Source organism: Corvus moneduloides, chromosome 11 (assembly GCF_009650955.1).
Source record: "Corvus moneduloides isolate bCorMon1 chromosome 11, bCorMon1.pri, whole genome shotgun sequence".
Lineage (NCBI taxonomy): Eukaryota > Metazoa > Chordata > Aves > Passeriformes > Corvidae > Corvus > Corvus moneduloides.
The window spans coordinates 4097734-4110380 of record NC_045486.1 but is presented as its reverse complement, the minus strand read 5'-3'; the positions used below and the strand labels follow the sequence as shown (position 1 = coordinate 4110380).

The following is a 12647-nucleotide window of genomic DNA, read 5'->3' as shown; positions in this document are numbered from 1 at the left end:
GCAGCTCTTAAATCCCACAGGAAGCTGATTTGGGTTTCAGGATAGGGTGAGACCAGCCTCTAACTGGCTGCTGACCCTCTGAGTACAGCCCCTCACAAAATTACGCTTTTTGTAATAAAACCACATAAGGAGATGACTGCACTACAATCATAAAGGGGACAGTGCTTGAATTAATGCTTTAAATTATTTAAATTATTTGCTTTGTACATATGCAGCATATATGGATCCTAAAATAATTTATAATCCTGAATTTAGGTAGTGACCAAGATGATCTGTGTGCCAGTCGAGCGCCAGTCTGGGGGCTGATGTCACATCTCACATGTTTCCTATCTGATTTCCATGAGTATGTGATATGTAATATACATCATGCTTTGCTGTGTTAGGTCACATCTTAAAGATCTGGTGCAACGTTTGTCAGCTTCTTTACAGAGCAAAAAGAAGCCCAAGGAAATGTCCTGGTGCACTGCTGATGTTCAGCCAAACGTGCAAAGCTGATAATATTCAGCAAATGCTGCTTCAAAACCCCAATGGAGCTGGTAGCAAATCTGAGAACTTGCTCTTCCAGAGAACTGCAATTCCCATTTACAAGCCCCAAATCTTAGTCTTCATCCATTTACCCACAGATTTAGAATTTTTTTTTTTTTGAAGAGTGATGGCATTATCTAAAAAGAATGAATTAACATGGTTTAACAGCCAAAGGAAGGAGCATTGCTGTTTTAAGAGAAAAATCCGCGGGAGAGTTGCACAGCTTTTTCTACACAACTTTGCTCAGGAGACAAAATCCTTGGAGTAAAAGCCCGTGGTGCTGCTCTGTGCAGCACTGCTAAAGGTTAAGTTGCTGGCTGTCAGAGTTCAGTTATCCATCACATTTCTACTGGGGGAAGGGAGCACCAACTGCTCCTTTTCCAGCTCTGCAGCCAGACTCTCTAAACAATTTCCTGTGCTGGGCTCACATAGGAGACTAAATTGTTTCTAATACAAGGAATGTAGTTAACCACAACCGATAGACAAATACCTTTTCTTATCACTAATGGATTACAACACTTGACTGCAAAAGCAATTTAAACCTTACAAATGGCATATTTCACCCCCCAACAGCAGCTACACAGGGAGAATTGTTGTTACAGCAGCTTTTCATTTCATCTTTGAATGTTTGCACTGAAAGTTGATTGTACTCTTGTTAAAAAATCAACACTATAGCTTTTATCCCCTGTATCTCTGAAAATGATAGCTTCATGAGAATATCCTGTAGCTGTGGACAATATTTTATGCTTAGCAGTTCATACTGACACTCAGCAGCAAAGCGGTGATGGCTCAGGAAGAGTTTAGATTTATTTATTAAAACATCTGAGCTTAATATCCCAACATGATAAATGTCACGGGTAAAAGCTGCAAATGTGGATTTACATAACTAATCCCCAGAGACATGAAAGTATCACAGGTAAAATGGGATTTGCCTGACATTGCTTAGCTCAGGGAACGGGGGAATAGAAACAGGAGGGAAAACTCTCCTCTTTCATGGACTACACACCTCATGGTCAGGCAGCAGAATTGCTCATTCCTCCTCTTCCTCTGGAATTGTCATTTGTATTCCTGTAAATATTCAGTGTGTGTAAAGGAATGACCCATGATGAGCAGCCAGGATGGTCTCTGTGTGTCCCTTGCAGTGGCAGGACCTACAGGAGCTCCCTGTAGGCTCTGTGGATTCCAGGGTGGATCACTGGATATAAGGACCTGTGGCACGCTCTGGGAGAAGTCCTGGTTTTGTGTTCTTCTACACTTACCCTACTCAAAATGCTAATTATTAACAGGTTATCTCAGCCACAGCTTTAGAGTAAATCTGTGCCTGTGTCTACACAAATCAACACTTTCTAACATAAAGCACAAACATTCCTTTTCCATTTACCTTTTCCGAATTATGAATAGCTTCTAACCTACAAAGTTATATCTGGCATAAATCATGTCCCTAAGTTGAAATGTGGTATTTCAATACACTGAGCCAAAATCATCCCAGAAGTCACAGGTTTCAGGCCTCTGGGGAAGTAAGAAACAAAGCTTTAATCAGAAGTTTGGTACCTCAGCTGCCTACTCAGTGACTACCTGAAAGTTCTGAGTGAAATGAATTGGAAAGGTGCATCCTTTTCTAGGTAGTGGTACAAGCCAAAATTGTTTATCAGCTTTTCCTGGGCTGCAAAACATCATGGAGAGTAATCATGGGGAGGCAAGATGGTGGAGTGAGCAGAGCAGCCAGGGACAGAGAGCAGAAAATCAATGAGCAGCTTCCTCTGCACAGAATTCTACCTGCACTGGGTCTCCTTCCCTTCTACTCTGTACCCTTTTAAGTTACAGTGAGTGTGAAACACCATCACCGAGAATAACTGTGCTTTACACCTTCTTCACATGAAATAAAACAACCACCCAAGGGACAAGAAAATGGAGCGTATGGGCCATGGGAAAACGTATCTGAAATAATAATTTCTTCTGAGTGTGAAAATCCTACTGAGATTGAGAGTTCTTCTTTGATTCAGTGACTTGTGGGGAGTGTCTGGTCTGGATCTTAATTCTTCTGCTCCCCAGCATTAATGTCCCAGAATGTGGGGAGTAGTTATGAGCTGCAGGTCTCAGCCTCCTCTGCATTTCAGCCAGCATTCCATCCCTCCTCTGCAAAGCCATCTTCTCCCTTATAAATACCAGTGGCTCTGGGGCTGAACTAGCTTTGGTTAAAGCAGCAGTGACGTGTCAGTGCTACAGATTATGTCCATCAATAGATCCCTGCTGGGTAATGGTTCAGTGTTCAGTAGACCCCCGAACATTTTCCCTGAAAACACCTCCATGTTATGTCATTTCCCACTGCAGAAACTCAGCTTTCAGCACAAATGTCAGGCGTGACACTGAAATTCTTCCCCAAACAGCCTTTGGGGGGCAGGTCTGGTGGGAGCCCGTTTTTTGGGAGTGGGTGCCAGTTGTTGGAGCCTGCCCTGAGCTGTCACATACCTTCCCCATCACAGAACAGCTGCCAGACTGATATAGCCCCTGCCCCAGAGCCCTGCAGAGCTCACGTGCCCCCCTCTTATCTCCCCAGGGGCTGGAGCTGCTGATACCAAATCACTAAAAATGGCAGCAGAAACAGCAATTCGGGGCTGATCTGACAGCCAGGGCTGAAGGGAAGGCACAGCCCATCCCACCCTGCATTCCTTGGACACCCAAATCTCCCTCTGGGGCTCTTAGGTACACACAGAATAAAAGCTTTCTCCATCTGCAACTGATGCACATCTTACTTTTTATTTAAAGGAGTATTATTAATTGTGAGAAACAATTAAATATAGCAAGCTATAGTTGAATACATAATTCATGGATAAACCAATTTTTATTACAATTGGAGTTTTGAGCAGCTGTTATCCATATTATGGATGCTTCCCATTCATCACAGAAATGCAGGTATAGCTTGTTTATAGGGTGCTTTAGATATGGCTCAAAAAGTATTTTAACAAGCTAAGTATTTGTTTTCAAGACTTTTCTGAAAAGATTCCTATTTTGTCTCAGACTTCTTACTGCTTTCTTAGCCTCCAGGTAAACTGATTTATATTTTAAGGAGGAGTAAAATGCTAAAAAGCATTCAGTTATTTATGAAGGGATGTTTTCCCTACTTTTCTCTCTCCATTTTTCTGTCACTTAATGCTCTGCCCTAATTCCACTGATTCCAATTCTGATAGAACTGGTCAGCTAGTCTGGTCTAGCATAACCAAAAAAAAACCCCAACCCAAAACCAGTGTAGGTGTGATCTGTACTTTAATATAAGCTCAGCTGGTCACACTGAAAGTGATGTCTCCCAAATCCTTCCCCTGACTAGCTCAGCATAATTTATGTTACATGTGTCATATATTGAATTTTTAGAATTATCTATCTAAATCTTAGTCTAGACAAAGGCACTGTGAAACAACCACAAGCTTCCATCTGTACCTAGGAGCCAGGAGAAGCACTAAAACAACCTGGAGAGGATTACAATTGTGGATTTATTCCCCCCTCCTAGGGAAGCTGCTGCCTTTGTGGTTAAGTCACTCCATGGACTAAAAGCTCGGGGTTCCAGCCCTGCCTTAGCCATGAAGGTGGGTAAATAGAGCTGCTGTGAGTCAGTTCTGACAACTGTGACATAACCCCTCTTGGCTTTGCTCTGCTGTGTATTTTTGAATATTTATATTTCACTTTATTAGAGATAAGCTCTGGTGTCAGTGGGAATTTGATTTCTGTGAAGGTCCCCAGGCACTACTAGAGTCACAATAATAGGTGATGAGCCACAGCCTTGGAGCTTGTGTGAAGCTTCTGTGGTGGGTTAGAGGTTGAGTAGAACAGAAGGTACCCACTCTCTCCAGTGCAGTCTGTGTATGACGTGTGGAACAACCCCCCTGAAGCCAATACAAGCCCCCACCTTAATGGGCAACCCTGTTTTTTATCTGGTGAGCTGCTTAAATAAACCTTAATGTTCTACTGGGAGAACTGAGTAACGCAATAACCCCTCAGACGCCCCGTGGCACTGATACAGAGCTGTTTCTTAGCACCTCCTCCAGGCATGAGCTGCTCTGAGGATGTGAGAAAGCCAGAAATGGAAAGAGCAAATGCTCTTTATCCCAAGGCAACAGTTGTCAGGAATAACAAGCCAGTTGTAAAACTGTCAAATATCTGATGCTTATGTAAAATACTGGTATTTACCTTCTGCTGCTCAAGTCTGTTCTGCTCCACTCACCCCACTCAGTTCATTTCTCCATTTAGCACTGGCAATAGTAACACAATTAATTTTAGCAGGCTCTTGTTATTACCAGTATTTGATCATTTTCCTTTCCTACCTCCTCCCACTGGAAAAAGCAGTGTCAGTGTCACTGTGCTGACTGCAGCAGGGGAGATCTGTAAGAGCTGAAAATATTTCACGAGGGGACTGCTGTGTGAACTATGACATAAATAAGCACAGCTCTTTTTTGATAAAGATTTCAGACTTAGACTATGTGGGTTTTAGAACTGACAGCAGGCACCACAAGAGAGAGCCAAGAAACCTTCCCATGTGACCATTTCTGATGTGTATTAGTTAAAGTATATTCTTATATTCCTGTAAGAAATAGGAACCCCTCTGACAGGGGGAGATGCTCCAGACCCCTCTGACACTGCAGAGCTGAGGGCAGCCTTAGCTCAGTTTTTAGGCAGTAGTTCTGCTCTTGCTGGGCCTTGGGGCCCAAATCTGGTCCCATCCAGAGCAGCAATAAAAACAACAGAGCAAACCTTAGAAAATGATAGAGTGTTACTTCAGGCCATGAAAGGAATTGATATTAACTCAAGGTAGGTATAAAAGTTCATGTAAGAGAGACCTTGAGAAGAGTGTGTATCTTGCTGGCTCATCCAGCTCTGTCATCAGGAATCCTTTAACTGCCCGAGTTCAAGCTGAACATTTTTAAAGTGGAAAGAATTTCATCTATGGGCTGGAACAAAAATATTTTAAAGCATAAACAAGACATCTGGTCATTGTGTTGCTATTGCAGATGAGATGTTTGTTTGCTCACACACATTTTGAGGCAGGAAGTACAGAAATCACCCTTGCCCTGACTGCTTTTTATGAAAAGCATATAGAAATTATGTGCACAACTTGCTGAAACTCCTTCTCACTAAAGGAGAAATAATTCATGTGGCTAAAATGAAAACCTTGGAAAGACTACAGCTTTTTTGTACTGCAGTTTGACTCTAACCACCTGTTGCAAGGGTTCAAAATAGTTTCCAGTGTCTTTCCACATCCCAGGGCTCAGTGAAAGGACTCTCTTAAAAGGGGTGTTTGAAACAATCCCAGTCCCCACCTGGAAAGCAAAGTGAGTGTGAGCCTTCACAGTGGCCTGGCAGCTGCTCCTGTGGAATTCCTCCTGCACTGACAGGGGAGAAAAGGCCATTCTGATTTATAACTGAAATCTTACCTTGGTTTAAGTGTGTGAAGTGAGATATTTGCCCTGGTGCCTCTTAAAATGGATCGGGCATCACTCTGCTTCATTGAACTATTGGCTTTTATAGGCTGATAACGGATGATACCACTACAAAACAGCCACTGCACGAACATCTGTTTAACCAGAAAACCTTCAGTTCCATCTTGAAGAAAAATCAGCTTTTCCTTCCTCCTGCAAACTTCCCTGGTGTCCCTTGCAGCTGTTCTCCCATGAAACAATAGATGGATTCACACTCACCCCCAAAGAAGAGACCACAACCCAAATTACATCCCCCTGAGGGTTACCAAGGCAAGAACACTCTCACTTCTTGCTGACTTGCAGCACAGGGAGCTGCCTGTTCCACCAGCCAGGATGTGTCCACTTGGCCTCTGCACTTGTGCTCTTGGATTCCCGAGTGATCGAGATGGAGATAAATGTGTTTGGGAATAAAAGGTTTTAGCCCCCTCTAAATTCCTCCACAATGTTATCATGGAAGCTGAGCAGCCAGACAAACAGCAGTGAAGTGTAGCTGTTGTCTCTGGAAAATACTCTGAGTGAACTTAAAAACTTCAGTTGACAGCTTTTTTATTTCTGTCATTTAAAGTTTTTCATACACTAAACTACATGCCCTAAACTGATTGTGGTAATGCTCTGCCTTGAGTTCAGTGATCCACAACAATCTGTAGTTTTGCAGTCAGATTCTCCTATTTCGGGAAAATCTACCATCTGTAGGTGAGAGGAATCACCAAAGACAGAGCTGCCCCTTAATCAGAAGTGTGTAGAATGCACTGTACACAATGCCCCAAAGTAAGCCAGTTTATTTAAGTGAATGTGAATAAAGTTAGGTAAGTATTTCATCCAGAAGTGAATTTTAAGTTAAGACACATCTATTCTTTGTCACTAACTGAGGATTTATAAAAATAGTTTATAAATAGTCTCTAGATAAGTTACTTGTTGAGGTCCCAAAAGAATTTAAAACATCTTGCCCTGTGCTTTCTTCCCTAAAAAAGCCTCTTCTGGAGAGGTGCATGCTTTATTTTCTTTCCCTTCTGTATCTACTTATTTCTTTTCCCTTCTTTTAACTGTAAAGTCACAGAATTATGTAAGACAACATCTGAATATACATGGATTTTATAACAAGTGTATAAAATTATATTAGGTCTGCCTAGAAAGTCTCTAAATGTCTGTCAAAGGGCTTTCCCCTACGTGGCTGCTTCTGCTTTACATTTTCTCCCATGTAAAATTATCCCAAGTACCAAAGTGTTAACAAAATGGAATCATATTTTATTGTTCCACTAATTTTCCACTAAGCTTTCCCTATTTGTTTGTTGCTGGGCTATGGCTTTTTTCTTCTTTAGAATTTCAATTAGACTCCACTCTCAGGGTAGGTGGTCTGTAACATTAAACCATCAGGCAATCAGTTTTATGCTTTCCTTTCCAGCTCCGGTTTTCTTTTCCCAAACAACGGTAGGAAATCCTCTGTCTGACATAGTAAAGGGTAAAGAAAAACAAAAATCAGGCCCATTTGTGATTCAGAGATATGTTCAGTGCTCTTAATGCCTAAAATGCCCCGTGTTTTGATAGAACGAAATACTTTAATCCAAAGGCAATTTAAATGATGGACAAAGTAATGGTTGGGAGAGAACAGCAACAATAAACTGGAGTTTTAGAACTGACCTTGATCTAGAATTTGTTGAATTTGTACATCCAAGCAAAAGAAAACTTTTAACTGTGGAGCTGAACTGTAAACTCGGACAGAATAAATCTAGTTAGATCATGACACACACAAGAATTTACATTCAGAGAAAAGTAATTTTAAATAACTTGGATGCCTGACAATAACACAAGTCTGATGCCTCTCTAAATCACAAAGAGTGGTAGAAGTCAGTGTGTCTCAGTTGCAAAGTCATTACTCCAGGTTCCAAGCCTGTATCTACTCTGCAGTTAATGGTAGAAAATGAAATTTAAAATCAGGACTAGAAAGTGACTGCACTGTAACAAAGTAACAGGAATATTCTGTAAAGGGAAAAAAACCCCAATGTTTTTCCATTTTCAAACATTAAGATGATGTTGCATTTCATTTGCTTAAAAAGGAAATATGTAATATTTAGGCAGCAACATAATACACTGTGGTTCACTTTCTCCTGTCAAAATTTGGTTTATTGGAAGAATAAAAGCAGTTGGTAATGTGGATGTTAGGAATTGAAGGAAGCAGAAGCTGAGCTGTTTACAACAACTGTGTTGTTACAAAGTGGGAGACTGAACTAAAAATCTGTCATTGTTTTCCATAAAATTCTTCTCAAGTGTCAAATACCACAATTTGGATTCTCCGATGACGAGTTACGGTTTTAAGTATTCAAAAGAAATGGAAAATACATTTGTGCCTGCCATAGATCAGAAAATTTGTCGTTTGTAGATTATTTTCCCATGTTTATGGACTCTGACACTGAGCAGTGCCCAAGACCCCAGTTGTTGTTTATCTAACGCATATCCTTAACTTTAGGCAACTAAGCAGAACTTTGGCTGTAGAAAAACAAATCCCACACTTAGCCTGAACGTATAAAACATGCTTAAGTTTCTCCACTGTGATAGACAACTTATGGGGCAGCTTTTTTTCCAGGGATTCCTGCTCATTACAGATTCTACTACAGGTTTGCACAGAACTTCCAGTAATAGTTCCAATAAATAGTCATAAATTTATTTTTTATCCCTTGGTTAGAACAGACTTTATGAACGTGGCCATCAGCTCCCATGAACTCCCTCAGTGAAATCTTCACTGCTGACTTCAGCTAGACAGATATCAAATTAACCAAACATTATGCTCATTACTTCAGGTCAGGGTTTGTCTGTCAACTTCTTAACCACTTTTAAAATACTGTCCCGCTATCCCTGGAGAAGGGGCTTGCAGGGCTTGAGATGTTGTGGTTTGCAGTTAACAGTTGATTAACACGTGAAGGATAGATACAAACAGAGGCATTTATGCTTTCAGCATGTTTCACTTACACACTTAATTTCCCAGCCCTTTTTTCCCCTGCAGAAGATGATGTACATCACCTGATTGCCTTCGAATAGGAATGGCTGGGGGTGATTATGAGGCTGGTGGCAAAAAGCGGTCAGGACCTTTCCCAAGACCTCCATTTATAGCCTTAATTTGCATTTTCCTACAAGGATAAGTAAATTCTACCACGGTTTATCGCTTCAGTGACAGCTCCCTTGAAGCAGCCATGATAATTGCACTTCTTCCTGAAACGGCAGGAAAACACTTCCTAAGCAGTTAAAAGCTTTTGGGCTTAGTTTTTCTCCAAAGGTTTTCTAAAGGATGGGAATTAAGTCCTTGCAATCAGACACAAACAAGAGCTCAGCACCAGTCTCTGCATCTTGTTCATACTGAACAGCACCTCAGGCAATGGGATAAACAAATGGAAAGCAAATTATTTTTAGTTATTCGAGATAAAAGGGACAGAGTCAGTGACAAGTGTATCATCTTAGTTCTGGCTGTGGGGCTCTGGTTCCTTTGTTCTGTAAATCTATTAAAATTGTAACACAGCATTCAGATCAAGCAGAAAGTCTAAATGAGGGACTAAGAGGCTATCGCTTTAGTCTGGAGGGCTTTTCATTTAGATTATGCACAAAATTCATTTCATCCCAGAAGAAACTCCATGGCACCTTCTAGGCCTCCCACCTCCTCCCTGTTTCTGCCTGAGATACATCACTAAAGTGTTTCTCATTAGTCTAATGAGTTTGGGTGTCTAACAAAGAACCACAGCAGGGTCTGGGGAAGGCAAGCTGGCAAAAGGAACTGAACTGCAGTGTCAGAGCAGGGACAGCAGCCTTCAATGGGCTGTAAGGCCTGGAAATGTGCTAGAGGCTGAAATATCACCTACAGCTCTCTCTGCCACCCTTGGCTCCATCCTGGGTTTGTAACTCCCTTTAACATCGGCTGCTCAGCAGGTCTCCTTGCAGTGAGACAGCCAAAAACTGGGCAAAAAACTTGCTTTTGAGTCAACTTCGAAGCAGAGAAAGAGAGAGAACATTTTAATTAGCAGCAGGAGGTAAAACTGGCTAAAACTGAAGGAGAAGGTTCACGTTGCTAGAGAAAGGTTTGTAATAAAACAGTGAAAAATTCCCCTGCTGCAGAGGAAACTTTGCCTACAAAGGTTTTAAGGGGAAAGAGGGAGGCCAAAATGAAGGGAAAACAATGAAAGGCTGTATTAAAAAGAAGTGGCTCAGCATGTCCTGGCTCCTTCAAACACAGGAAGGAATCACAGGGCTGGCTGTGGGAACACTGAAATTAAAACAAGAGTTGCTAGCAGGACACTTCTGAGCTGTGAGTGCAGCTGAAGAGAGCTCAGTGCATCTGTCCTGTCCCCAGCATCCAGGGGGCCAGACTTTCACTCCAAAATGAGAGTTAGGGATTCTTGACAAGCGAGCAGGAGAAGGGAAATACCACTAGCAGAGAAAACACAAAAGTGAGAATTACATAAATTCATATTTATTCCTGTTTTATTGTGGTTAAGGGAACTGCCTCAACTCAAATATGGGAATATGACTGGGTGCAAGGCAGTGACAGTGGCTCCAAGAGGTGCAGCTTCCAGAGCTTCCCTGTGTGCTAACAGGCTTGGTTTTTCAGCAACATTTCATATTCTGTGATTCTATCATTACCTAGCTTTTGTTTGTTTGGATTTAGGATGAACCAAGCTTTAAAGAGTCTGACACACGTGGGTTTTCTTTCATTCAATGATTTAAAAATTCTCTGTAACTACAGACAAGAGATTTCTTCAAGACTTACAAAACAGGAATGAATTCTGACTGAACTACAAGGGAGACATAAATAAATGTGCAGTCACTGGAGTATCCTGACAAAACAAGTATTTTTTTTTTCTCTGCAAGAAATTTGCTTGGGGAAAAAAAAAGTGCTGTACAGAAAAGGGCTTATTTGTTCTCAGGGTTTTGATGAAGATGATGACTTTTTCTTTTTTTTTTTTCACTAGAGGGAATCACAATTAGCCAGAAAGCAATGGTTCATCTCCACATGTCACACAGCTAGAAGAGGATGATAATTTTCCGTTTCCATCCCCTCTGTCTGTAGATCAGGATAGGTACTTGGGGATTTCCAAAGAGGACCTGGTCTGAGCCAACAGTCTGTGTCCAGTTTACAGCTGGAGTGGCCATGGAAGCCTTCTCTTTCCCACCATGACCTTCTCCTTGGCAAACCACAATGTTTCTCCATCCAAAACCATGATCCCAGAAATACAGGCCCTAAAATCCCCACAATTTCAGCCACTAAATATAATTTTTTTTTTGTCCATGATACTGCTTCTTATTTATAAACAGTAATAGAGCTTTAAGTAGCAAAAATACAAATAATCACCTTATTCACTGCAGTCATGAAAGCCCTGCCCAGAGCCCCTCACCATTTGCTGTCAGATTTTGGGCTTAAGAAGAGAGGCTTGTTAAAAGAAAGGAGAAAAAGATTTCTGTTTAGAAATCAAGTTAGAGAAAAACACTTCAGAGAAGGCTGCAAGGGTGGAGATCAGATGAGCTTTGTGTGTTCCTTTAGGAGGAAAAAGAAGTTATGCAATTCTAAGCAGTCATGTGGTATGGCAGCTGCTAAAGTTACGGCTAATTTTTATTAGAGCTGGCCAGAGCCAGAAAAAGGTCTGCTTTATAAGCAAGACCTTTAAAGAAGTAAACTAAATCTTCCTGAGCTGGGAGGCCTGCAGAACTGAGAGAAGAAAAAAATAGCACTAAAAAGTTCTTTTTTTTTTTTTTTCCTCTCCCCCCACCTTCAAATGATTCCGGAAACATTTTCACTCTCCCTTCCTGTTGCTGGTTTCTTTCTCATATTCATCCAATCAATCAAACAGATGGATAATATTTACCAGTTTTCAGCTCAAATTCCTGCTCAGCCCAAAGGACTATTCACATGCCCGATGTGTGTGAGCTTTTATTCACCCAAGGCAGACACATGGCTCTGGCTGACCCTGCTGGGAGCAAAGGGCTGGATTAGCTGCTCTCCAAAGGTCCTCTCCAACCTCAGCCAGGCCGTGATCCTCTGCAACATCCAATGATTTTACTCTGTTTGACAGAACTGGAGGTGGGATTCCAGTATTCCCAACAGCCTTGTGGTATTTTCCAGGACTGAGCACCTGTGGCTCCTGTCCTTGAAAATCTGTGCAGGAATTAAACTGGATCCTGAGCCAGGCTCCGTCCCCAAACTGTTCCTTGCTTTCAGCTTTGCACACTTTTGTGCCCTTCAAAGTCATGTGGATGATGGCAAAAAATAATAAAGATTAAATGCAAACGCTACAAGATAAAATTCACCACACTAAGGAGACCAGACATGACTCTTCGTATGTCATCTAATCTCTGTCCAAAGAGGATTAATTTTGTACTGCTGTTAAATGGAGCATATAATTAAGCTGTGGATACTCCTCTGGGGCTGTGGATGGTAACTGCGCCAGTGTGAGAGGGTACAGAGGAAAGGCTGCTGCAGGGATGCTGTTCCTGAGATACACTGGTCAAGTCCCACAATAAGGGATCTACAGATTAGTGATTTGTTTTAAGAGTATTTTAACACCAGGCTTAATTAGACTATGGAAAAGGGGCTTGCACTAACAAAAGATACTGTTTTCCATACTTTGACTCTTTTTTTCCACCTGCTTTACACAGCTGAAGCACATTTAACGTATA

At 41.5% G+C, this 12647-nt stretch overlaps 1 protein-coding gene across 1 annotated transcript in view; it reads right to left on the bottom strand.

Moving 5' to 3' along the window:
- Positions 1-12647, bottom strand: part of PDZRN3 (PDZ domain containing ring finger 3) — a 131097-nt gene that overhangs the window by 102159 nt on the left and 16291 nt on the right. The window lies entirely within an intron of this gene.